The following is a 25146-nucleotide window of genomic DNA, read 5'->3' as shown; positions in this document are numbered from 1 at the left end:
GGCTGGGGCTGGGGCTGGCCAGCCTGCTGTGGGGACTGGGGCAGCTGGCGCTGTGGCCGCGCTGCCCGCCCAGCGCTCTGGGGCTGGGGGTGCCGCCACCTGGTGCTCTGGGGCTGGCCGCCCAGCGCACCAGCGCGGGGGGCGCTGTATCAGCGCCACCCAGCTGCCTTGCGCTGGGGGCAGGGGCCATGGTGGGGGGTGCTCTGGATTCCTGTGGGAAAGGGGAGGGGCCTCAGGCACAAGGGGAGGGGCTGGGGGCTAGCCTCCCCCAATGGCTGGGTTACTGGCCACCCATGCATTCTGGACAAGTTGACTCCTACTACTTGACAAATGCTAATTGCCTTGTCAAAGATTAGTTTTGGGTCTGCAGTAGTCTGTTTTTTGTTTTTTCTTTCAGATTCCAATCACAATCTGGTCTCTTGTCAAGGACTTAGCACCCAAAATTGCAAGATTGTTTCTTCAGCCTTAGATCAGTTTCACTTTCTTTTTGTGCCTGTATGTTCAAAACATCACTCTCATATTTCAGTTTTCAAATTTTTGTAATACAGTTTCATAGTTAGCCTCTGTCTGAATTATCTGAAAACTGTTACACTTGGGATGTTTATCAGAACCTGCTATTGTTAGAAATAAGGCTACCTCTGATTTTCTTCCTTTTCACTGTCGCCCATTGATTGCAGATACAGAGGAAGCACTGTTTAAATCTATTCCAGTTGTTTCCCATATTTCCAGAGAGTTTAATCTCTACTGGAACTTTTACCTGCTCCATTCTTCCACTCAGGTAATTTTCCTCCATTTCTATTTACACCTGGTACCATGTGGTGTTCAGTAATCGCTTTGGGCCTGAGGTACTTGAAAGAGATCTGTTTACTCAGTGATGCAGTTCTAACTGCCTCTGCATCCAGAACATGGGGTTCTTCAGCACCCTCCCTCCAACTTCCAGTCTGGGAAGCTAAGTCATTTAAAGGTACAGTTTCCAATACCACATGCATCATGGGCCTCTTTGGATTTATACTGCCGTAAGTAAGAGCAGAATCAAGCTGTACATGTGCAGAGCCAAATTATCCTCTCAGCTGTAGCAGTGTAACTCCATTGCTGTCCCTGGGGTTGCACTGCCGTAGTAAAGAAGAATTTTGTCTACAATGCATTAAAAATCTGCTAAAAATTGCTCTCTTCCCCAACACACTTAAATGCTGTTAGGGAAACACAGAAGGACTTTGTTTACTGCCTGAAGATGGAACTCAAGAAACTCAAGGAAAGCCCTTCAGTGGAGCAAATGATTAAACATAAAAGCTTAGCAGGTTTGTAAAGATTTCAAAATATGCTTCTGAAATAGATGTCAATAAAAAAAGTCACCTATCCACTAGAATTATAAAAGTAGAGGGGAGGATTTCAGAACTGGAAGATAAAAACCAAGTAACTTATGTGAAAACAAAGGATAACACTTTAAAATAAATATGTGAAAATTAACTCCACTGTCTTGGAAAGAAGAAAGATATTTTAATTATCTGGAGGCAACTAAAGAGTGTTAAGAAAGACCAACAAACATACATGCGAGAAGAATTTCTTTTTTTTTTTCATTCTCTTTCTAATGCGGTGACTTCCCTTTTTTTAAAGCTATCTTAGTATTGTTTGTTTAATACTGTAGGTGTGCTGGGTATTACATAGACAAATGCAAGATGATAAGATTCCCTGCCCCAAAGAGCTTTCAGCTCTTTAGTTGCAGTGTATTTCTGTATTGTTAAAAACTAAGCAAGCCCAGGAGACTATGTAATTTAATTTATGTAATTCGTGAGTGAGAGAAGTAATATGTTTCTTCTGTTAAACCCAAAAGAGCTGTCAACTGTTAGGATCCTGAGACACATACTTGCTTTGATGGTGCCACAAATAAATAAAGAAATGAAAACAAGGGACAAAATCTAAATAACTAGAAGAAGTACAACAACTAAAATAAACACTGCCTTCAGGACTCAACACTTTCCACGGTTACTTCAGATATGTTGATACTTATAATTTAAACTTAACTCTATATGGGCTTAGACATCTTCTTGCAGATTTTTGCAGGAGCTATATCTAAGTGAAGTTATATTTGGGGACTGTATTACTTTTACCTGAGCTAAGGCTGAAACCAGCCCCACATTTGCATCTGTGGATGGCTTACAAAGGCTCTGTCAGATGCCAGCATTCTCAGAAATGGGACATTGTATATACAAATGCACCTCTACCCCGATATAATGTGACCCGATATAACGCAGTAAAGCAGCGCTCCAGGGGGGCAGGGCTGCGTGCTCCGGCGGATCAAAGCAAGTTCAATATAACGCGGTTTCACCAATAATGCGGTAAGATTTTTTTTGGCTCCTGAGGACAGTGTTATATCGGGGTAGAGGTGCAGTTGAACTTCTGTGCCTGGAAAGGACAGAAAACCTGTGGATCCTGGGAGTAAGAGGTGTAGAAGGTGGAAGTGCTTCCCACCTTCCCCCAGACTTTGTAGCAACTCTTTCAGGAGGCTGAGGAGCTGATTGTGGGAAGGGTGTAAAGCAGACACCCAACCCCACAAGGAATGCACAGGACAGTTATTGCCGAAAGTGTTTGTTTGTAATTTTTTTTAGCACAGAGCTCCTCCAGTGTCTTAGAACAGCAACTCTTGCAAGAGTTCTGGAGCCAGCCAGAGTCAGACTGGAAGGGAGCACATTGTCACAGGGTCTGGTCATGCAGGGGTTGGCAACCTCTGGCACACGGCTCGCCAGGGTAAGCCCCCTGGCGGGCTGGACCAGTTTGTTTACCTGCCACATCGGCAGGTTCGGCCGATCACAGCTCCCACTGGCCGCGGTTCACCGCTCCAGGTCAATGGGGGTGGCGGGAAGCAGTGGCCAGCACATCCCTTGGCCCGCGCCGTTTCCCGCCACCCCCATTGGCCCGGAGCAGCAGGGCCAGCTCCAGGCACCAGTCCACCAAGCATGTGCTTGGGGCGGCGCCTGGAGGGGGGCAGCGCGGCGGGGCGCTCCGGCCCGAGAGTGGGGCCGCGACTGGGCTCACCGCCCTCCCCGCGGCGCTCCGGCCGGTCGGGGAGAGCGGGGCCCCGGCCGGGCTCGCCGCCCTCCCCCCGGCGCTCCGGCCAGTCGGGGAGAGCGGAGAGCCGCGGCGGGCTCGCCGCCCTGCGCTCTGGCTGCCAGGGAGAGCGGAGAGCCCTGGCCGGGCTCTCTGCCCTGCTCCCGGCGCTCTGGCCGCCGGGGAGAGCGGAGCCACGGCGGGCTCGCCGCCCTCCCCTGCCTCAAAACTTGCCAAAAAGGGATTAAGTAAATGGCCATCACACTAGATGAAGGGAAAAAAGCGTTTGACAGAATAGGCCAGGATTACTGTGTGTACACTGCACTGATTTGGACATTCCTTTTTAAAAGACATTGTGGGCTTTATTCAGCCCCTCAGACATAGAGTGTGCAAGCTGCATCCCCCTGGAGTTAAGGGAAGATGCTTCCTCAGGGAGGATTGTTGGAAGTATCTCCACCTCTGTCTTTCCTGTGGGTTAAACTGGGTGGAACAACTTCAATTTATTTTGCCTAGGGCGGCAAAAAAGCCAGAGCCGGCCCTGCGGAGCAGCTAACCGCGGCCAGTGGGAGCCGCGATCTGCCGAACCTGCGGAGGCGGCAGGTAAACAAACTGGTCCGGCCCGCCAGGGTGCTTACCCTGGCGAGCTGCGTGCCAGAGGTTGCCGACCTCTGGTGGATCCCTGAGAGTAGCAGGTTTTGGAGGAAAAATGCAGTTTTCACACGAAATTAATTACAAAGGAATAAATGATGGAACAATAGACAAAAAAAGTACTTGAGGTGTTATGTTCACAAAACAATGGGAAACCACCTGGACTGGAGGGATATCCAGCTGGATTCCATGAGACATCTCTACAAAGAGCAATTATTCTAGAGGCTGATATTCAATGAACATTTTAAAGTGCAATTTATAACATTGAACTATAATACATAGATGGGCGGGGGTGGGGTGGGGGAGGGAAGAGACTGATGGCCAGTTCTTAACTGGTGCTTAGCTGATCACCCTCAGTTCCCTTTGAAGCCATTTGGAATCCTGGTAGCTGAGCACAATGTAAGGGATGCTCTGCATTTCTCAGTATCAAGCCCCGAATGCAGTAAAATCGGTCAGTCTATATCCTTGCTCATCACAGGGACAGTAAACTGTTAGCAAAAAATGTTTAGTACGGAGACTAGAGATATTTTTTCTTGAAACAATACATGTGACTCAAGAGTCATACATCAAAAATAGACATCCCACAGTAATAACAATGCAAGATTAATAAGCCTCAACTTGCCAAAAAGGGATTAAATAAATGGCCATCACACTAGATGAAGGGAAAAAAGCGTTTGACAGAATAGGCCAGGATTACTGTGTGTACACTGCACTGGTTTGGACATTCCTTTTTAAAAGACATTGTGGGCTTTATTCAGCCCCTCAGACATAGAGTGTGCAAGCTGCATCCCCCTGGAGTTAAGCGAAGATGCTTCCTCAGGGAGGATTGTTGGAAGTATCTCCACCTCTGTCTTTCCTGTGGGTTAAACTGGGTGGAACAACTTCAATTTATTTCTGGGGACCTCCAGAAGCACCCAGTCAAAGAAGCTGTCACAGGGGAAGGGGATGAGGCAAATTAGCATATTACTGCGGTGTCTTGGCTTTCTCTTCAGCCAGACCTTCCCAATTTCTGGATGGATTTTCTGCTACCAGTGACCTGTAGGCTGGCTTCCACTGATGGGAAAAAAACAAGTCTATTGTATTCAAATATAGGAGACTGTGACATCACAAACAGCATCATCTTACAATCTTTTTCCATATTTTATTGTACAGATACAAATAAATGTAAGCAGAATAGGCCTTTGCCCATTCTCTGAGAGAGATCTTAAGCTAAAGGCTTTAGCCATAGCTATCAGAGAAAAATAAAGCTAGGCAGAGTATGAAAGGAAGAGAAAGGTAAATATAAAGAAATGAGAAACCATCAGTCACCTGTTTCAGAATGTTAGAACCCATTTAATAATGTTATCTTTACCCCCAAAGTATGCTAAAGGCATTATCCTCCTCATTTTGCACTTAGGTTAGTAGAATGAGCACGAGCCTCTTCAGTAACTTGGGGCCTCACCGCCCCCAAACATATGACTCACCCTTCAATCTGATCTAGTTCATTCTGACCTTTCTAAGATGACATTTTGCCCACTCCCCAGCCTTCTCCTAATCAATCCCAACACCATCTGAAGTGATTTATGCACACTCCTGTGAAGGCCGCAAGCTTCATGTTCCTTGCTGTCTATGCTAGCCGCTGCATAAAGCTGCTCTGGGCTTCATGGAAGCTTCTTGCCCCCAGTCATATCTGCGGAAGTGAGCTGCCTAGTTTTCTAGCTGATTGAGAGGTGGTTGTTCCTGGCAAGACAGGGCTGGTTCAGACTTGCTGTATGCGGGAGACCCATCTCCTCCAGCCCTGCCTTCCAGTGTCCACAGACACTTTCTTCCTTGGCACAGTGTCCCCTTGTGGCTTAGGGTAATGCCAGAAATTAGATTGTCCCTAGGTGACATTCATCTGGGAAATTGCCAGACATTTTCCTAATACAGGAACCAACATTTTCACATCTGGGTTCCCACAGTCAGGCTATTTAGGTTCCTAAATAAAAGTGGCCTGATTTTCAAAGGTGCCGAGCACGTCTCACCCCTTTGGCTTTAGTAAGATTCATAAGTGCTCAGCCACTCTAAAATTCAGGCTACTTTTATTTAAGTACCTAAATATGGATTTGGAAACCTAACTGTAGACACTAAATATGAAAATTATTGCTAGATTTTTCAAATATAAAAGCCTAAAGTTAAAATTATAGATAGTCTGCTAGGTGCCTAAGTGCTGAGTAATAGGAGGTTGCATGTTCAGAACATTTGAAAATCAGGCCACTTAGGCTCCTAAATCAGCTTTCATTAGGCTTCTATTTTTAAAAAAAACTTGGCCTATAACCTCTAATTATAAAATCATCTGGGACATCAGAAACATTGTCAATATTAAATAGATGTTACAGAGCCCACTTTTCAAATTGGAACTTTAGATGGGTCACATAATGCATAAAATATCTAGACACAGCAGGAACTAAAAACTTAAAGACCTAGTATCATTAAACTTTTATCCTCTATCAAATTCCATTTAGTTAGATATAATCAACTAACACTTAGCTTGTGGAGCAGTCAGCTCAGTAAAAATGAATATCATCCCCAGTCTATTAATATACAGTACATATGTGCGATCTTCTTAAACACTTTGCAAAATTAAATAAGGTTTCCTAAGGGGAAGAGGAAACAAATCAATAGTTTCCTATCAAAACACGATTCTCCCAATTAATGAAATGAAACCTCTGAAGTTGAATACAGCACATTCCAGGCAGGCATTCCTAGAAGCCAGTTAAACTGCCCTCCTGCAGCTGACAACACTTAAACTGGACTCAGGCACTTCCACCTCGCAGATGTTTACTTCCATATTTAATACATTGCACTTCAATAGAACCTTTCATCTAAGAACCTCAAAGCACTTTACAGACATTAACTGTATTAAACTTCACAAACCTCTGAAGTATTATGCTCTTTCTAACTACAGGGAAATTGAGGCACAGTAAGGTTAACTGACTTGCCCACAGCTCACACCAGAGGTGTTGGAACTAGGAATGCTGGGGGTGCGGCTGATCCCCCTGGTTTGAAATGGTTTCCATCATATAGAGGGTTTATAGTTTGGTTCAGTAGCTCTCAGCACCCCCACTGTACAAATTATTCCAGCACCACTGGCTCACATAGCAAATGCATAGCAGAATTGGAAGTAGGACCCAGGTCTTCTGATTCCCAATCCTATACTTCAACCAGTAGACAACGCTTCCTCTGTACCTCTTTATGATGAGGTCTATCACCTTTCTTATTGAGCTGACAAAGTACAGCAATTTTGATTTTGATAATAATTCTGAGTTATGGAGGTATGTCTGCCTAGCTGCTAAGGGTAAAATTCTATGGCCTGTGTATGCAGGAGTTAGACTACCACTACAGAAATCTCTCTCTCTTATATACGCCACTATCACTCACACATTAAGGAGACTAGGCAGATTGGTGGGCGGATAGAAGATTAGCAAACACTTCTCCCATTGCTGCCTCTGTTCTGAACTCTGACTCCAACACTCCAGGAGTGAGAAGTGCCGGAGTGGGAGAGGCAGCCAGAGGCCTCTCCCAATCCCTCTCCGCAGAGGCCCTAACTAGCAAGAAGCACAGGCGTTGCAAAACTCCAGGCGGTTCTAGTCAAAATGGGAACGCTGACAAGTGTGAACATCTGCAATTCACTTATGTGTGTGAGTGCTATCATACTGTAGGTGTAACTGCTTCCTACATTAACATGCTGCCCATGTGTAACGAGCTAGATTGCCTGTGTGTGCGCCGAGCATTTGTATGTTGTTGAGGCAGGCAAGTCTGGCTGTCAGGCTCCTACAAAAGTGGAATCCTCTGCTACAGTCTCTACTCAGAAACAGTGAAAGATTGAAATCATTCTTACTCAATGATTCTTCAAAAAACAATCATTTTATCACTTTTACAATCATCTTATCAATGTTTACAGTATTGCCAACCCCAAAGATTCAAAAATCATAACTCAGACACCCCTGCCCCCAAAATCATGAAGAATTTTTTTGTTTTGTTTTAGGTTTGTTTTTTAAAAAAAATCATTTACTTTGTTTTTAAAAAAGGATTACTTTGTGGTTTTAGTCTGTCTTTTGATTTTTGAACCTCTCACCCACCCACCCCCAGCATGTATGTGACAACTGTTGCCAATGCTCACAAATTTATTAAAGGTGACTTTGGCTCCTGCTGCAGGAGCTCTCACCCCCACATCTGTCTGTCTTCCTGCCTAGCAATTCTGTCTCGTATCTCCCCAGCAATTCTGCCCCCTGGTTACTCATTAATTCTACCTCCGATCAGTTCTGTCCCCAACCGCTATCAATTCTACCTCCCATCAGTTCTCCCACCATATTAAATCTGCCCTCCCAATCAATTTTATCAGCCATGAGTTCTGCTCTTCCAACTTCCATCAATTCTACCTCCCAACCCCAATCAATTCTGCCCCCCACATCAGTTCTGCCCCTCAACTCCCAATCAATTCTGCCCCACATCAGTTCTCTCCCCGCCTCATCTCTGCTTCTCCTGCAGTTACTAGGGTTATTCACCCTCTCTCCAAAGCCTGGGGGGCTATAGCAGGGTCCTCCTTGTGATGGCTCTTGGGGTACCCAGGAATGAGAGTCACTCTTTTATCCCCCTGCCTCCAGTATGAAGGAGACTTCCTTGTGCTTAACTGGGTGTCAGCTGCCTGACACCACCGGCCAGTTAGCCACCCAAACAATCTCCTCTGGGCTATGCCAGCCCTTAACTTTGCCTTGAAGGTTAACAATAGGTGTACCCTAGTCCCAGAGCCCCTTTGAAAAATTCTTCTTCTCCACTGTACACTCACAGAAATATCAGGTCTGTGGTGCCCAAGGGAACAATGTACACACCAGCTTGTATGATTTAATTTAGGATCAGTTACTTGCTTAAAACCACAGGATTGAGATATATTTATAGTAAAAACAACAACATCAAATATTCAAGAGAAAGAAAGAAAAGATAATGAAAGCAAACGGTCACTTATAAAACAAAATCATAACATGCTTTCTAGAGACTTAACTTAACAGGCTAACTTCCTATCTGAAGAAGTTTATCTCACTCCAAACGTCATCTGCAGTGTTTTAACCAAAGCTGGTTGTGATCCTATTTTCATGAATATAAACACACTGCCCATATATTTCCTAGGTGCAACATGACAGGGTGTCTTTCTGTTCCCCAAATATACTTCAAAGGTTTGCTGGACTATATCTCAAGATAAGATTCTCTTCCTCTGCTGTGTGGTCTTCCCTGTTGACTTCATAGCCCTCTGTTGAGTTGAAATGTAAATGTGCTTTCATTGTGTTCGCTTACAATCAGGGCCGGCTCTGGCTTTTTTGCCGCCCCACGCAAAAAAGCCTCCCGCCGCCCCACAGCGGGGAGGGCGGCAAGCCCGGCCGGGGCCCCGCTCTCCCCGACCGGCCGGAGCGCCGGGAGGAGTGCGGCGAGCCCGCTGCAGCTCCGCTCTCCCCGGCGGCCGGAGCACCGGGGGGAGGGCGGCGAGCCCGCCGGGGCCCCGCTCTCCCCGGCTGTCTGGAGCACCGCGGGAAGGGCGGCGAGCCCAGTCGCGGCCCTGCTCTTGGGCCTGAGCGCCGCCCCCCTCCAGGTGCCGCCCCAAGCACATGCTTGGTAGGCTGGTGCCTGGAGCCGGCCCTGCTTACAATGCTTCATTTACATGTCAACAGAGAGATAGGCAAATAAACACTTTTGTCTGACAGAAACTCTGTTTCTCCATTACTGTGATATAGAATCTAAGAACGACCTTTTAGCATATATACAGGCTTCCTTACATCGTATCTATACATACATTTCACAACAATAACAATGACCAGGGTGATCCCGGCTTTCATATAAAATGTCACATGATATTCTTTGGTGCACCAGAATCAAGATATTCTTGTAACCCTCTTGCCAGCTGGCACTGAAGGGTTCAGAGGTCACACTCCCCCTTCCCGGGCCTGGCGTTACAGGGATGGAGAGGGAAGAGGGAGCTGAGGAGCCACCCCCATTGTTCATAAGAGAAGAGGTAGCAGGGCTGCTAGGCTCTTTTGTTACCTCTTTTCCACTCCTCTCCTGAGAGAATGGGGTCGGTTTCTGAAGTGGGATGAGAGCTCTGCCTGCTTCCTGCAGCAGCTCTGATTGGCTGCTTTTCCCCTGGGGGGGGGGGGGCAATGGGGAAAAACAGACAATCAGAGGGGTTTCCCCCTGGCAGGGATGAAATTTGTGAGAGGCCTGGAGCTTCTTGCATCATCACGAGACAGGCTCCATCCTTAGACAAACTCACTTGACTCTTGAAGAAATTGCAAAATATCATAATAGAGTCTCAAATTAAAGGTATACCCCAAATTAGAAAACATAGTAAGAGGACCAAAAAAGTGCCTCCATGGCTAAACAACAAAATAAAAGAAGTGGTTAGAGGCAAAAAGGCATCCTTTAAAAATTAGAAGTTAAATTCTCCTGAGGAAAATAGAAAGAAACATAAACCCTGGCAAGTCAAGTGTACAAGTATAATTAGGTAGGCCAAGAACCAATTTGAAGAGCAATTAGCAAAAAACTCACTGCAGAGGATGTGAGGCAGGTTCCCGCACCTGAGCCATTCTTTTTAGGTGACAAATCTGAGGAGCTGGCCAGATTGAGATGTCAGTAGAGGAGGTTTTGGAACAAATTGATAAATTAAACAGTAATAAGTCACCAGGACGAGATGGTATTTACCCAAGAGTTCTGAAGGAACTCAGATATGAAACTGCAGAACTAATAACTCTGGTATGCAACCTAGTGTTTAAATAAGTCTCTGTACCAGATGACCGATGGACAGCTAATGAAATGCTGATTTTTAAAAAAGACTGCAGAAGCAATCCTGGCAATGACAGGCCGGTAAGCCTAATTTCAGCACAAGGCAAATTGGGCAGAATTATCAGATAATTAGATGAACATGATTTGTCAGGAAGAGACAACATGACTTTTGTAAAGGGAAATCATGCCTCACCAATCTACTAGAATTCTTTGAGGAGATCAACAAACATGTGGACTACAGTGATCCGGTGGATATAGTGTACATGGACTTTCAGAAAGCCTTTGACAAGGTCCCTCACTAAAGGCTTTTAAACAAAGTAAGGAGTCATGGGATAAGAGGGAAGGTGCTCTCACGGATTGGTAACTGATTAAAAGATAGGAAATGAAGGGTAGGAATAAATGGTCAGTTTTCAGAATGGAGAGAAGTAAATAGTGGTGTCCCTCAGGGATCTGTACGGGGACCAGGGCTGTTCAATATATTCATAAATGATCTGGGAAAAGGAGTAAACAGTGAGGTGGCAAAGTTTGCAGATGATACAAAATTACTCAAGACTGCGAAGAGTTACAAAGGGATCTCACAAAACTGGGTGATTGGGCAACTTCATCTCATTCAATGGAGTCATGCCTGCTTATCTGAGCACAGACAGAGGGGGCCACTGGAGGTGTAATTGTATCCAAACTTAAATGATATTTTTAATGTAATTGTACCAGAATGCATTAACAGAGATGCCAAAACACAGCCTCACTAACCTTCCCTTTCTTCATCTCCAAATGTAATGATAACATCTCTCTGCAAAGGAGGCAGAGCCTGCCCCAACAGGGGGGGACAGGGCTCCCGCCCCTCCTCTTCCACCCAAGGCTCCGCCCCCAGCCAAGCTGGAAGCTGGAGTGGGCTGGGAGCTGCAGACTCTTCACCTTCCCAGGGTGGGGGGCCTGAGACCAACCCCGGCCTTTTGTCCCCGCCCCATCCCACACACCCTTCCCCTGCGCCCAGGGCAGAAGGGTCCGTGGCTCCCCATAGCTGCCCACAGCTTAGCCATGGTAAGAGCCACGTAGGCAGCTGTGGGGAGCCATGCTGTGGACCCGCCACCTGCCCTGGGCGGGGGGGGGGGCGGCATGGGGCAGGGAGACGGGCCAGGGGCTGTTCTCGACCCCTCCAGGGGCTGCTCTCAACTAGGCAGGTGGAGGGTCCGTGGCGCTCCACAGCTGCCCAGGCTCCAACTGCTGGCCTGGCCCAGGGGGATGGGGCCTTCAGCGGGAAGAGGAGGGTTGGGCCCCTGCTGAAAAGTGGATGGGCTCTGCCCCCCCCCCCCGCCCATTTCAGCACCCCTGCTGCCACTATGGATTCTGTATACATCTGCCACTCTCAGGCTCTCTAAGCAGAAACAACTGCAATGCCTGCTGATCAAATTAGCCATGTTATCTCTTTGGCTGTCTCTGTCCTCATTAGACTAATGAGATGATTTAAGAGCATGTATGTCTGTGTGAGAGAGAGCTTTCCTAGGTCACATGCAGGATCTGTACTGCTACTAGGGTGACCAGATGTCCCGATTTTATAGGGACAGTCCCGATTCTTGGGTCTTTATCTTATATAGGCTCCTATTACCCTCCACCCCCGTCCCGATTTTTCACATTTGCTGTCTGGTCACCCTAACTGCTACAAGTAACTGTGAATAAGTGTAACTGTGACCCTCTCATGAGCTGTTTATCAAGCAGCTTATTTTCTATTCTCTGTCCAGGAAAGGTGGTTGAAGGAGAAGCAATATTCTCTAATTTTTTCACTGCTGGATAGATGTAGGCATATGCGTAACTTCATTTCCTTACCAATGAGAAAGAACAGGAAAGGCAAGGTTACTGAATAACTATTTGTCAAAAAAAATTATAGTTATAAGAGCTGTGGAAATGTTCAACGGTGGGAAAGGTGTCTGATTGGGTGTGTGTGTGTGTGTAAACTAATTTAGCTGATTTAATGGACCAAAAGATTATAGTCATGTAAATCCAGGCTAACTCCAATAGGTTTATTCTGAATTTACATTGGTGTAACTGATATCAGAAACCTATGCGTGTATGCATATGTTGTGGGAGGATGGCAGTACTAATGCATCATAAACAAAACCACGCTTTAATTTTTTCAGGCTGTTGAGTATATTTTGTTTTCATTAGCAGGGCTGTCATATGCAAGGTCTGCCTTTCATATAGACCTCTGATTTAAGTCTCGTTGTGTTATTATCAGAGAACTGGCTAAAAAAACACAACGTAGCATTAGAGAAATCTGAAGAACAGAAATGTGCAAATTTACTATATATTAAAAAAGAAACCCTGGCCCTTCACAATAATAGTTAGGATTTGTATGGTGGTGGCACCCAAAGGCCCCAATCAGACTCAAGATCCTGTTGTGCTAGGCACTGTACAGAATCATAAGTGAGTCCCTACACTGAAGAGCTTATGGTATAAGTGTAACAATGTACTATAAATATAAATCAAGGCAAACGATTATGTAAGTAGAGTCAAGAATCAAAAATTCATACTATTTTCAATAAATATAGAAGGCCTAATTCGCACACCAATGTAAATCATGAATTCCTTTATTGAAGTCAATGGAGTTACGCTAGTGTAAAAACAGTGTAAATGGAAGGAGAATTGGGCTTTAGAGACCTTTTGGCCTGGCTTTGGCACCTCTTGACCCTAACTACATTTATACGCTGAGCCAAATTACCTAACTCACTACCATTAGGAAAAAAAGTCGTTATGGAAATTTCTGCCATCCTTTCCCAACAAGAATACTGAATCTTGTTTTAAAGTACTTGAGACAGACTAATATTTAAATGATACCAGTTTCCCATTAGCAGGAACCAAATGCAATAAGCACTACATTTTCAGAATTACTTTATGGAAAATGATATCAATCAGAAATTAACTTTAAGATAAAGCACTGTTTTGACAAAAGTACATTACAATTAGCATTAACTGTATTGATTGGCCTATAACACTGCAACATTTACCAATACAATCTAAAAACATCTGCTCTTCTATAACTGCTTATTTAGGTGGAAGTTTATGAGTTTTCTGTGCTAAATATCTTTTTTTAAATCGCTTTTTCTTTCAAGTTACTGAATGGAAGTCAGAACACATCTTTCTAATAAATAGCGCCAGTAGCAGAAAGGGATCAATAGGATGCCAGTAATAAGGTTTTAAAGGAAAATATGTGGCAATAAAAGGAGAAGAAAGGTGCTATTAAAATTGTTAATTGCAACCAAACAATAAAACTGTTGTAAAGAGTTCCAAAAAGTATTTCAGAGGAGAAAGTATAGTAATATTTATCAACTGTCCTGTTGTGGCTTATGTCACTTGCCACATATTGGGGAGATTCACCACCAAATAATTCTGCTGTATACTGTATGGGGTGAAGGCCTATGTTCTTGAGTACATTTTTGTATATTTGATGCTCTCTGCTTCAAAAATTCAGGGATCAAAAATGTCATTATTTGAATAGAAGTTAACTCTCTCTCACCTCCATGCAGCCAGTGGCCTGTGTTCCCCACTGCCATACTGGAGCCTCCACATTTATTTATTGACAAAATATGCAGAATTTTTAAATATTGTGCACAGAATTTTTATTTTTTTGGTGCAGAATTCCCTCGGTAATAATACTTGTAGACTGTTATCAAATCACCTCTTAACCTTCTCTTTGTTAAATTAAATAGATTCAGTTCCTTGAGTCTATCACTATAAGGAATGTTTGCTAATCTTTTAATTATTTTTGTGATTCTTCTCTGAACCTTCTCCAATTTATCAACATCCTTCTTGAATTGTGTGTACCAGAACTGGACACTGTATTTCAGCAGTGGTTGCACCAGTTTTAAATATAGAGGTAAAATAATCTCTCTATTCCTATTCGAGTTTCTTCATGCATCCCAGGATTTCATTAGCTGTTTTGGCCACAGCATTACACTGGGAGCTTATGTTCAGCTGAATATTCACTACTACCCCCAAATCTTTTTCAGATTCCATGGCAGAAGTCAGTTTAGCTGATTTCAGTTGGTACTCTTACAGCAGGGGTAACAATCTGCCAATCCATCAGAAGGTAGAGCTGCAACAAAAATAAAAATAAAATAAAATAAAATAAAAAGATTGGGACCACAGTGCTAACATCTCATTTTTCATTACTCCAAGTTCAAAATTCACTTAACTAGAAGTGATTTTGATTCTCTCATTCTTAGTCCCTGGGGCCAGATCTTGAACTCTGTACTCAGGGTTTACTCAGTCTTTATTCAGGCAAAACTCCCAAAGCCTTCAGAGAGAGGTTTGCCTTAGTAAAAACTAGCAAATGATTAGTGGCTTCTGTTTAGGGCAGGGGTCGGCAACCTCTGGCACACAGCTCGCCAGGGTAAGCACCCTGGCAGGCCGGGCCAGTTTGTTTACCTGCCGTGTCCGCAGGTTCGGCCAATCGCGGCTCCCACTGGCCGCGGTTCGCCACTCCAGGCCAATGGGGACGTCAGGAAGCAGCGCAGGCCGACCCTTCTGTTTGGCTGAAGATGAGGAAGGAGACAGGCAGGCCATAAGACAGGATTGAGATGTATTAGCAGAGATGTATGGGGAAGTTTTCATGATGCTTGTTTGCTCTGTATCTGACTCAAGTGAGTGCTATTAGTTTTGTACATTCATGAGCACTGAATTAATCTAAAAGTTGGTGGCAGGGAAAGAAAAAGAACAATAGGTGAGAGGTTTTAGGATAATTAGGCAATAGAAAGTCTAATACAATGCAAGGAGGGTTTCACTGAGTGATTCAGTCACAGAACTGACTAGTGGTGACAGATCAGGGCACCGTTTGATATTTCGGATCAAGCAGAATCAGAATGTTTTCTTCCCATTTGAATGCTGAGCTTGCTGAGACCACAATTAATAATTATTTCACTAAGCCTAGGTTGAATTCTACAAAGGATTCTCTTTTATCGTAACAAAATAAATGGATGATATGGCCAGCACACACGAAGTTGGCAGAATTAATTGGCATGCCCTCCCATCTCTGTTCCAGCTGAAAGAGCCTTCAGTATTACAGGGGTTATTTGTTCCTCCACATAGGTGTTTGCACACACATGCAGGTCATGCTTGAGGGTCCAATCCTGCTGACAGTTGATTTTATTAAGCTGAATTTGCATGGTAACAAACATGTTTAAATACTAATATTTTTACTATCACTTGACTTTACAGAAACTAAGCCAATAAATACCAGTAGCAAATGATCACAAAGACTGAAATTAGAAACACAAATAATATTCTCCACCCCCAAACTTGGTGATAGTTTTCAATCCTCCCATCCTGCCTTACATTCACACATTTCACAAACTGTTTCTAGTAACAATATTAATTAACTATATGTTGTTCTGTGCTGAATTTTTATTGTCTCCTTATCTTTTGGGCTCTCTCATAACAACCATTCTCCCTGATGTAAAGTTCTTAGCTACACGGAGATTTGTTATAGTTGTTCTTGCAACAACTAGAGGTATGACTGGTTTTCTCCATGAGAATTTAAGGACCTCCAGACATGGTAGTTCCCCACTTGAGGCATACAAACTTTGAAATTGCAAACTTTGATGGAAGAGTACAGACAGGTAGATGCACTGCTGCTTCTTGACTTGTAGAAGTTCAATATATTGGAAGATGGTACTGGCTAAAAATATAGCTCAAGCTATTTGCTTATCAGTTGCGTGTTTGAGTTTGTATTGTTCTTACAGTAAGAATGTTAATGAGGCCCTGGGCTTGACCTTTTCAGCAAAGATGTGCATTTTAAGTATGAAACTTCTTAGTGGGAGAAAAATGCTATGTAAAAGACTGAAATTCTACTAACAAATTAGGTAGCTAAAGAAAGAAGTATATGACATCCACGTTACCAATTTAGGCCTATACAATAGGGAAAGTAAGCAAATAACACACAAGTAAAAAATCTGACTTAGTTTTTTAAATAAATTATTTAAAAAAATCAGAGTTTAAATAAAAACATTTTAAATACCCCCACCACCCAAAAAAGCACTCTGACATCTTCTGCTTGCAGTACATCCCGACGCAATATATCAGCAAAATAAGCCAGAAGGTACAGCATTTAAAAAGGCAATAGAGTGTAGATGGAGGTTTTTCTTAACCTCAACATCTCTAGTTAGGACAAAACAGCTTATTCCAGTGACGGGTTACAAAAAGGGTATTAAATAAGGGTGAAATGATCTGACCACCTGTGTTGGATGCCCATGTAAACCAGGCATTTTTGATGCTCCTGGGTAAAAAAGGCAGCAGACAGCTGCTGAAGTTGTTATTTATATTGAACTTTTATTTCATGAAGTACAAAAGCCCAGTCCTAGCATTTAAAATTAAGTTGAATGACTTTGTGTTCGACTATGTTCATGCTAGCTAGGGGTTTCATGACTCTTTATTGAGACTTGATTAAGATTATGCTTAGTACTGACTTGGTATGCAGAGAACCTGCAAAATCTTATTTTCATTTTGGTGCAATGGTTGTCAAATTATTTTGATTCTTTACTTTGCTGACCAGGATGGAAAGCACAGCAGATAGTGTAAAGGGCATTCCTTTAAGACGATTTTTATGTCCATAACTGGACATAGCTCAATCTGAAGTTGCTGGAGCTCTGTCCATTTACAAAAGTGGAGGATATGGCGCCTGTGATTTAGGAATTCCTAGCAGGGCACAGGATTGGTTCAGGAGGGCCTGGAGCAATGTGAGAGAGAAATACTGTAAAATCCTGGATCTTCCCGTACCCCACATTGCATATGTGTGCCTATGAGTAAAATGGTGGTCCCTGCCTTTCCTCCATGCAGATAGACCCAACAGCAGCTCAAATGGACAGGGCTACAAGCTCAAGTATCAGCCTGCTGGACTTCTATAGGGTGACACATTGGGGAGTAGGAGTCACAAGGAAGGAAGGGAGAGAGGGAGATGGAAAGGAAGCAAACAGAAAATAAAGAAATAATAATAGCAGTAGTAATGAAATAAACTAATAATAATAATAATTAATAATTAATAGGGAGGTAGTGGTGACCCTGTATGTACAGAAAAAAAGAAAACACAACATTAAAATAAAAAGGGTAAGAGAGAGAGAATGGACAAAAAAGGGCAGATGGAAGTTTGTGTAGTGGGTCAGGTATGGACCTGCCAATTTATCACTACAAAGCAGAGCACAAAGAAAGGGTTGATTAAATTCACTTTAATGGTCATGCAAGAATTAAATAGTTATTGCAACGTAAGTGTAACCATGAGGGCTTCATAAGAAAATAGGGTTAACCAGCTGGTTGATTCAAATGCAATTTAAGGATGAATTAAACATGATGAGCTACAGGGCTAATAAGGTTGAAGCCAAGTTATGTCACATTCCCCACATACTTCAAGCATACCACGAATGACACAGGGCAACCACTGTATGCCTGTCACTTTTCAGTCAGACGTATTGAGTGAAGCAGCAAGGACAAGATGAAGAAACAGCATGTGTGTCAAGGATCCTCCATTTTCCTGAGGGCTGAGGGAGAGACATTTTACTGTTGCCAAGGGCAATACCAGTGTTAGATTAGGCCCAGAGGTAGGCAGGATGTATACTTTCTGCTATAGAGGGAACTGAAACAGCATAATACATGCAAAGATACATATCTAGGAAATTATTTTAACCATTCAGAAAAATACTTAAATCTATCTACAACTCCTACACATTTTCTTTTCCCCTTAATTAAAATATTTCCCAATTAAGCCAGGCTTGAAAAGTAATGTGAGCACTTCTAATGCAATAACATTTCATTTTTATAAACACGCAAAAAGACAAGTTAGAGCTGAACCCTGAGTATCACTCCAGGTTCGTGATTGTTGTACGTTTTGTAACTCCAGGGCCAAAGTCATGCCTGGACTAGGACCACTGACTGTAATGGGGCCAAGCCAGCGCAGGGATGAGTTTGTCCCACATGTCTTCATTGCATGCTAAGCAATTAATGTGTGTTAAGACTCGTAGCACTGCAACTCACTGTGACACTCTATGTTCACATTCCCCGAGTATTGTGGGACAACTTGTCTGCCCATTCTAAGGATTGTGGGAAGAAATGGTCTTGAGGCCTGCAAAATTCAGTTCCTGGCAGGACACAAGCTTTGCTGTTATGTGAAAACAGCCTACTCTCCTTAATAACTGGGACCCACTTGACTTGAAGGAAACCCTAATGCACTGATTCAGGGATTGTCCAGCATTCAATAAATCTTCCGTCTTTTAATTTGCCCTTAATAATAAATTGAGTCTGGCCATGAATGAGGAAACAGTTGGCTACCAAGTGCAAAGTATCTATACTAAGGGCATCACGAGGGGGTGTGAAACTGAATTGGAAACACACATTATGCAATACTCTTTAACAGTCTTAGCTTCCCCACTTTCCGCTGGGATCGGAGCTAGAGCAACATTGAGCTATGCCTCAGTTTCCTCACTTGTGGCTGGTAATCTGGTGGTAGTGACACTGAGTTGTGCCTCAGATTTCCCTTTTTTGGCTGAGGTGGTCACTACACCAATAATGAGATCTACCTTGGTTTCTCCAATTTTGACTGGGGGCGGGGGAGGGAGGTCTTAGCTTCAGGATCACTCCGCTGTGCCTCTGCTTCCACACTTTTGGCTGGGGTTATAGCCGCAGCAATATTAAGCCGTGCCTCGGTTTCCCCAATAAGGAATGGCAGTTGACTCACCTCCATGGGGATTTACATAAGTGTCCTCCCACCTGCCCCCACACAGTCATCTGCATGAAGAATGAAGCATGAATTTCTGCCAATATGAATATATCTAACTAAATGGTCTTTAGCCTGTTTTTGCCCTATTCTGACTTACATTCTTTCCCGTTTATTGTTAATATTAATTCTGTTAAGCATTTGGTCACAATTAATCTTTTTAGTTAACACTGAAGGAAAAGAGACATTAGGCACCTCAGACTAACCCCCAGTGTAGACAGCAGTAAGTAGATGGGAGAATTCTCCCGTTGACCTAGCTATTGCTTCTTGTGGAGGTAGAGTACTTATGGTGACTGGAGAACCCCTCCCATTGGCGTAGGTCAGGGGTTGGCAACCTACCCTGGTGAGCCGTGTGCCAGAGGTTGCCGACCCCCGGCGTAGGTAGTGTATTGACTGAAGTGCTACAGTGGTGCGGCTGTGCTGCTGTAGCAGTTTATGTGTAGACATACTGTGACACTATGCTCCATAGTTTTCATAGAGATATTGTTATGATATGAATATGGCATATCTAAGATGTATTTTATGCAAGATGGGTCTTATAAGATATCATTGTAAAGGCTATGATTTACTGAATATGTATGCATGTATCATTTTTGTATCAAAAGTTAGGAATATGGACTATGTATCAATTACAAAAGTGTTTGCACCCAGGGAAGGCCCACCAGAAAAAATGCAATCAGACTGGCTGGTTAGTCAATGGGCCATTAGGGAGAACAACAGGACTTTGAAGATGCTAATCTCCCACCTTCCTGAGAAGCTTCCTGGGATGCTGCTTTGACACTGCAGGGTCATGTGATCATGTCACCTGGTTCTGGATTCCATCTTGGACTACTAGTATTTTTTCACTAACAGGGGGTGGGGATCAAACTGGGAAACAAAGGATTCCTGCCATATGTAAATCCTATTGAAGACAGGGAACGGAGTTAATCAGTGTTGGTTCTTCACTCAATCCCCACCCAAGATGATTGCTGAAAACACCTAAGACTGATCGGGGGAATAAAGGACTAGGCCCAGGCTAGAAGGTGTCTGGCTTGTGAAAGGAATATGTCGAGTTCTAAACTGCAAGTGAGAGCAAGAAACTCTGCAACCTGCTTAAAACAACAAGTAGGGTGAGAAATTACTACTTGGAAACAGCTTTTTTAGTGTATTAAGTTTAGTTTGCGTGTTTGCTTTATTTGCTCAGTAATCTCCTTTGATCTGTTTGCTATCCCTTATAATCACTTAAAATCTATCCTTTGTAGTTAATAAACTTGTGTTTGTTTTCTTTAGACCAGTTTGTGCAATTCATAACTGTGGGGCAAAAAGCTGTGCATATCTTCCACCACATTGAGGGAGGGAAGAAATTTCATGAGCTTACGCTGTACAGTTTTCTGTGCTGCGCAAGACAATACAATTTTGGGTTTGCACCCCAGAGCAGGTATGCACTTGAGTGCTGGGCAATCCCCGAGCTGATTCTTCCTATGCAGAGCTGATTTCAGTGTCTGTGTCTTTCTGCAGCTGGGGCATGTCCGTACCTATGTGTGTGGTAGAGGAGGCTTGAAGGCCTGGCACAACAGGACAGGGTGAGGGAGCCCAGGCTGGTAGAACAGGCAGGCACAGTGGGACTCCAGTACATCAGGTGGCACCCTGGAGTGGGGGGTAACCCATCACACATACCCTTAGCCTTTCTGATTTTGTCCCTACATGTTTGTCCTATTTTGTACTTGTCCTCAGCAATATCTACATGTTTCCACTTTTTGTAGGATTCCTTTTTGATTTTTCAGGTCATTAAAGAGCTCCCAATAAAGCCATATTGGCCTCTTATTTCCTGTTCATCACAGGGTCATTTGTTGATGTGCATTAAATATTGACCTTTGAGAAACTCCCAGCTCTCCTAAATTTCTTTTTCCTTTAGAAAAATGGAACCCCACCTAACAGTTCTTTGAGTTTGTTAAAGTTTGCTTTTTTGAAATCCTTATTATACTGCTCTCAATCCTTCCTTTCCTTAGAAACACGAAGCCCATAATTTCCTGATCATTTTCACACTAAATTGCCTTCCATCACCAGATTCACAATCAATTTCTTGTCCGTTAGTCAGAATGAAGTCTAAAATGGCTGCCCCTCTTGTTACTTCCTCCACCTTCTGAAACAAGAAGCTGTTCTCAATACATTCCAAGAACTTTTTAGAGATTTTGTGTTTGCTGTATTACTTTTCCAACAGGTGACTGGGTATTTACAGTTACCCATTTACTACCAGGTCTTGTGCTTTGGATATTTCTGTTATTTGTTTGAGAAATGCCTTGTCCACCTCCTCCTCATGATTAGGTGGTCTGCAGTAGACTCCTACCATGACATCACCTCTGTTTTATTCCCCTTTTATCTTCAACCAGAGACTTTCAACTGATCTGCCTCCTTCAGGACCTCTGAACAAGTGTACACATGCTTAATATACAATGCAACACCTCCTCCATTTTTTCTCTTACTGTCCTTCCTGAACAAGCTATACCCCTCTACATCAATATTCCAGTCATGAGATTTATCCCATCAAGTCACTGTGATGCCAATTAGGTGTGCACTTAGCTTGTATACTAAGATTTCCAGTTCTTCCTGTTTATTCCCCAGCTCTCTCACTGACATAGTGCTGTCCACACCAGCGCTTAGGTCAGTGTAAGTTATTTCACTCAGGAGGGTGGCTTATTCAGACTCTGAGTGACAAATTATATTGAAGTAAGTGGTAGTGTAGACTGGCCTTAGTGGAAGAGGCCATGATGTGAGGGAAACTGGACCAGGCGGGTTACAAAGAAATTCAGGGAGAGAAAGGACTTGGGGGAAGAAGTGACTGGATCATTAAGCGAAGGCAGCCAGGACATTTGTATAATGTTACATTTTTATCAATCCTAAAACACATTCTTAATAATCAATTGGTATTAATTTCAAATACACCGCATGCTTTAAGAAGGCTAACTTATGTGTGTGGCAAAATTTATTTAGAAGACTTCATCTGGAGTGATACTCTTTATTCTCTCTGTGTACAGTATCTGTCTCATGTTATTCCGTGGCAATTTTACTTGTTTTTATCTTGCAATCTGATTACTTTATCACATACAGATTAATCCATCTTGTTTTTGCCTCCTGGTAATAGCTCTCCTATTCTCATCTTGTAGGAGAAATATACATTTAAATGTAAGAAAGATAAGACCAAAGACAACACCTACAAGGCCATTGTAGGGCTAAAACAAAGACAGGCAATCAGATAAGAGGAGCTCTCTTCCCACCCTCCCTAGCACATTGAAAGGAAACATATTTGCACTACTACATAGGATTATCCACATATGGAGTTGTTCCTGATTAACTCCATGTGTGGACATTCTGATTTCAGAATAAGTGTGTCTGATATGAAATTAATCAGAAACAGTTAAGCACATATAACTTCATATATAGAGAAGCCATGCCTACAGCATGGTGGCATTATTTATCAATCAGTCTAACCACAATTGCAAATCTGATGGAATCAGAGAACTCCAGTAATTCATTTGTTAACTTCCTGGGCAGCAGGGTGGGGAGAAGTCTCAGGAAGGTCTTGAGCTGCCAACTGAAGTAAAGAGAGTGTTTAAACAAATGATACATTTAAACAAATGATAATTTAAACCACAGAAAAAGCGAGATAAGGGAAAATACATTGCCTGGCTGAGAAGTTATTGGACATTTTGAAATAGGAAACAGATAGCAAAAGTCATCCCTTATAAACGAACACCAGTCTTGATAGTTAGATAGATAGATAGATAAAGTACTGGAGGAGTCCCGTTTCCACAGCAGTTATAATAAGATGTTGTAGTCTGTGATGTTGGTAGACACCTTGATTGAAACATTGCTTTTATACGCAGCCTTGGCTACCCACCCATTTGTTGCCACATATTTCTTGGTCCTGTAAAGTAGTATCTGAAGATATTTGAATATTTATAAAACAAACAAGAAATCTTTCCTTTGTCAGGGATTCCTCTTTTATAATATTTCTTGCAAATCCCATTCACACCAATACAAAAGCAGTGCTTCTTTAAAACCACTTCACATTTAAACCAATCCCGTTAAGCATGACTTCAACTATCAGTTATAGTTATTTGTTGAGGTTTCTGAGACTCATAGATTTGAAACATCCCATTCATTTGTTCAATGAGCTTCTGAAAACTGTCCCTAACCATTTAGCAGGAAGTCAGCACAGATTATGCAGCTGACTGCCTAAAATGTGGGCTATTTTAGAATTTAGTGTAACAAGTTGTAGTTACAATTGTTCTTGCCATCCAGTGGAACATAGTGCTTGCTAATCCAGGAAAGTCTTATCTCAATGAACTGCTGTGTTTCTGTCATTGTTGCAAAGAGAGAGTGCAAGGAGAATTTTGGATAGGATTACACTTGATAGCAAGACCTGTGCTGTTCTCTGTACAAATGTGCCTCATATCAAATAAACCAAGAGGGGCAAGCTTTTCAAATGCACATTATGTAAGCCTTGTTATCAATGGAACAGGTTACTTTAGATGGAAGGTACAGGCTGATTTGCAACTCATGATACAGTTCAACAGGAACCAGATATCCATTGATATGCACATTCACTGTATTGGAAAAATCTTATCTCCCTCCTACGTACTGTGGATGTTGCTTATGTAGACTCAGGAATCAGCTTTTTATATCCACCTGCAGGTACAATATAAGCAGCTGCAACGGACTTCAAGCTATGAAAGGCACTGTGGAGATCTCTTCCGGAGTGCATTGTTTCCCTGCCCTGCATGTTGGGTAATAAAAAAATTGATCTAAAGATCAGCACCGGCAACAGTGTTTGTATAAAAAAGGGGAGGGGGAAGAGGAAACGATATTTCACTGATCCCTGTGCTTTCTGTTTTTTACCTTTGACCTCCCACAATGAGACCTCTATTGGTTAATAACAGTACTCTCTTTGTGGAGAAACAGTAATGAAACAATTCCTTTCCCTTCTCTACTGCCCCCTACTGACACACCAGGATGCACATCCTTGGTGTATGTTAAAACCTGCAGCAGTGTACTTTTCACCAGCTCCTGTCAACCTCTGCTTTTGATTGTACAGCAGCCAAATAAAATCAACTGCCTTTCATGTCTGTGAAAAGTTAAGACACAAGTTGTTTTAAAAGATGAAATTGGAACAATTGGATTAAAAGGTAAAACTGCACATATCTCAATAGATTTGAGATTTTGTCATTCTTTGGGAGGCTTGTGCAGTCAAGTAGGTAATCCATGTTAGCATCTCATCTTCGGGACATTGACCCTGGTTTTATTCAAACGTTCTAAAAAAGGGATTAATTCCTTCTTAGTTTCAAAGCAGTTTATCTGTCTTAGAAAATAACTGCTTTAAGCAGAAGACTTTATACTTGTCTGGGTAAATTCTGTTCCAATTTTTATTTTGGCCACAAGTCAAAGATAACAGCTGTACACTTGTGGGTTCACTGAACTTTACGTGCTTGTTGGCTGCATCACTGACTAAAGGGAATAACCAATAATTAGAACATTTCAGGTCATCTTGAGAAAAACAGTTTTCTCGTGTTTGGAAAGGTCATGTGACCCCTCTTTCTGATTTTCCCAAATGTGGATCTGTCAACCAAAGAGCATGGAGCTGCATAAACAAATCACACAGCCATTATTGTTGTAGACCCAAGGAAAAATATGCCATCACCCAGAACTCATGAAGGGTATTGCACAAAGGGTTTCCACTATATTTAGCTTATTTAATTTTTAACTCTGTGTGTAGCCCCATAATAATAATGCTAACAAGCAATGCATTCATGTATTCTTTGCACATCGGCATCTCTCTTCATAATGGTGTGTGACTCAGACTTTGAAAGCTATAGGTTTTTTTCTTAGTTGAATCAATACAAGTTTACATAAATATATGTTTCTGTTTTCCT

This window comes from Terrapene carolina, unplaced genomic scaffold, assembly GCF_002925995.2.
Source record: "Terrapene carolina triunguis isolate 2854851 unplaced genomic scaffold, T_m_triunguis-2.0 Scaffold17, whole genome shotgun sequence".
Classification (NCBI taxonomy): Eukaryota; Metazoa; Chordata; order Testudines; family Emydidae; genus Terrapene; species Terrapene triunguis.
Note: the sequence above shows the minus strand (reverse complement) of the source record.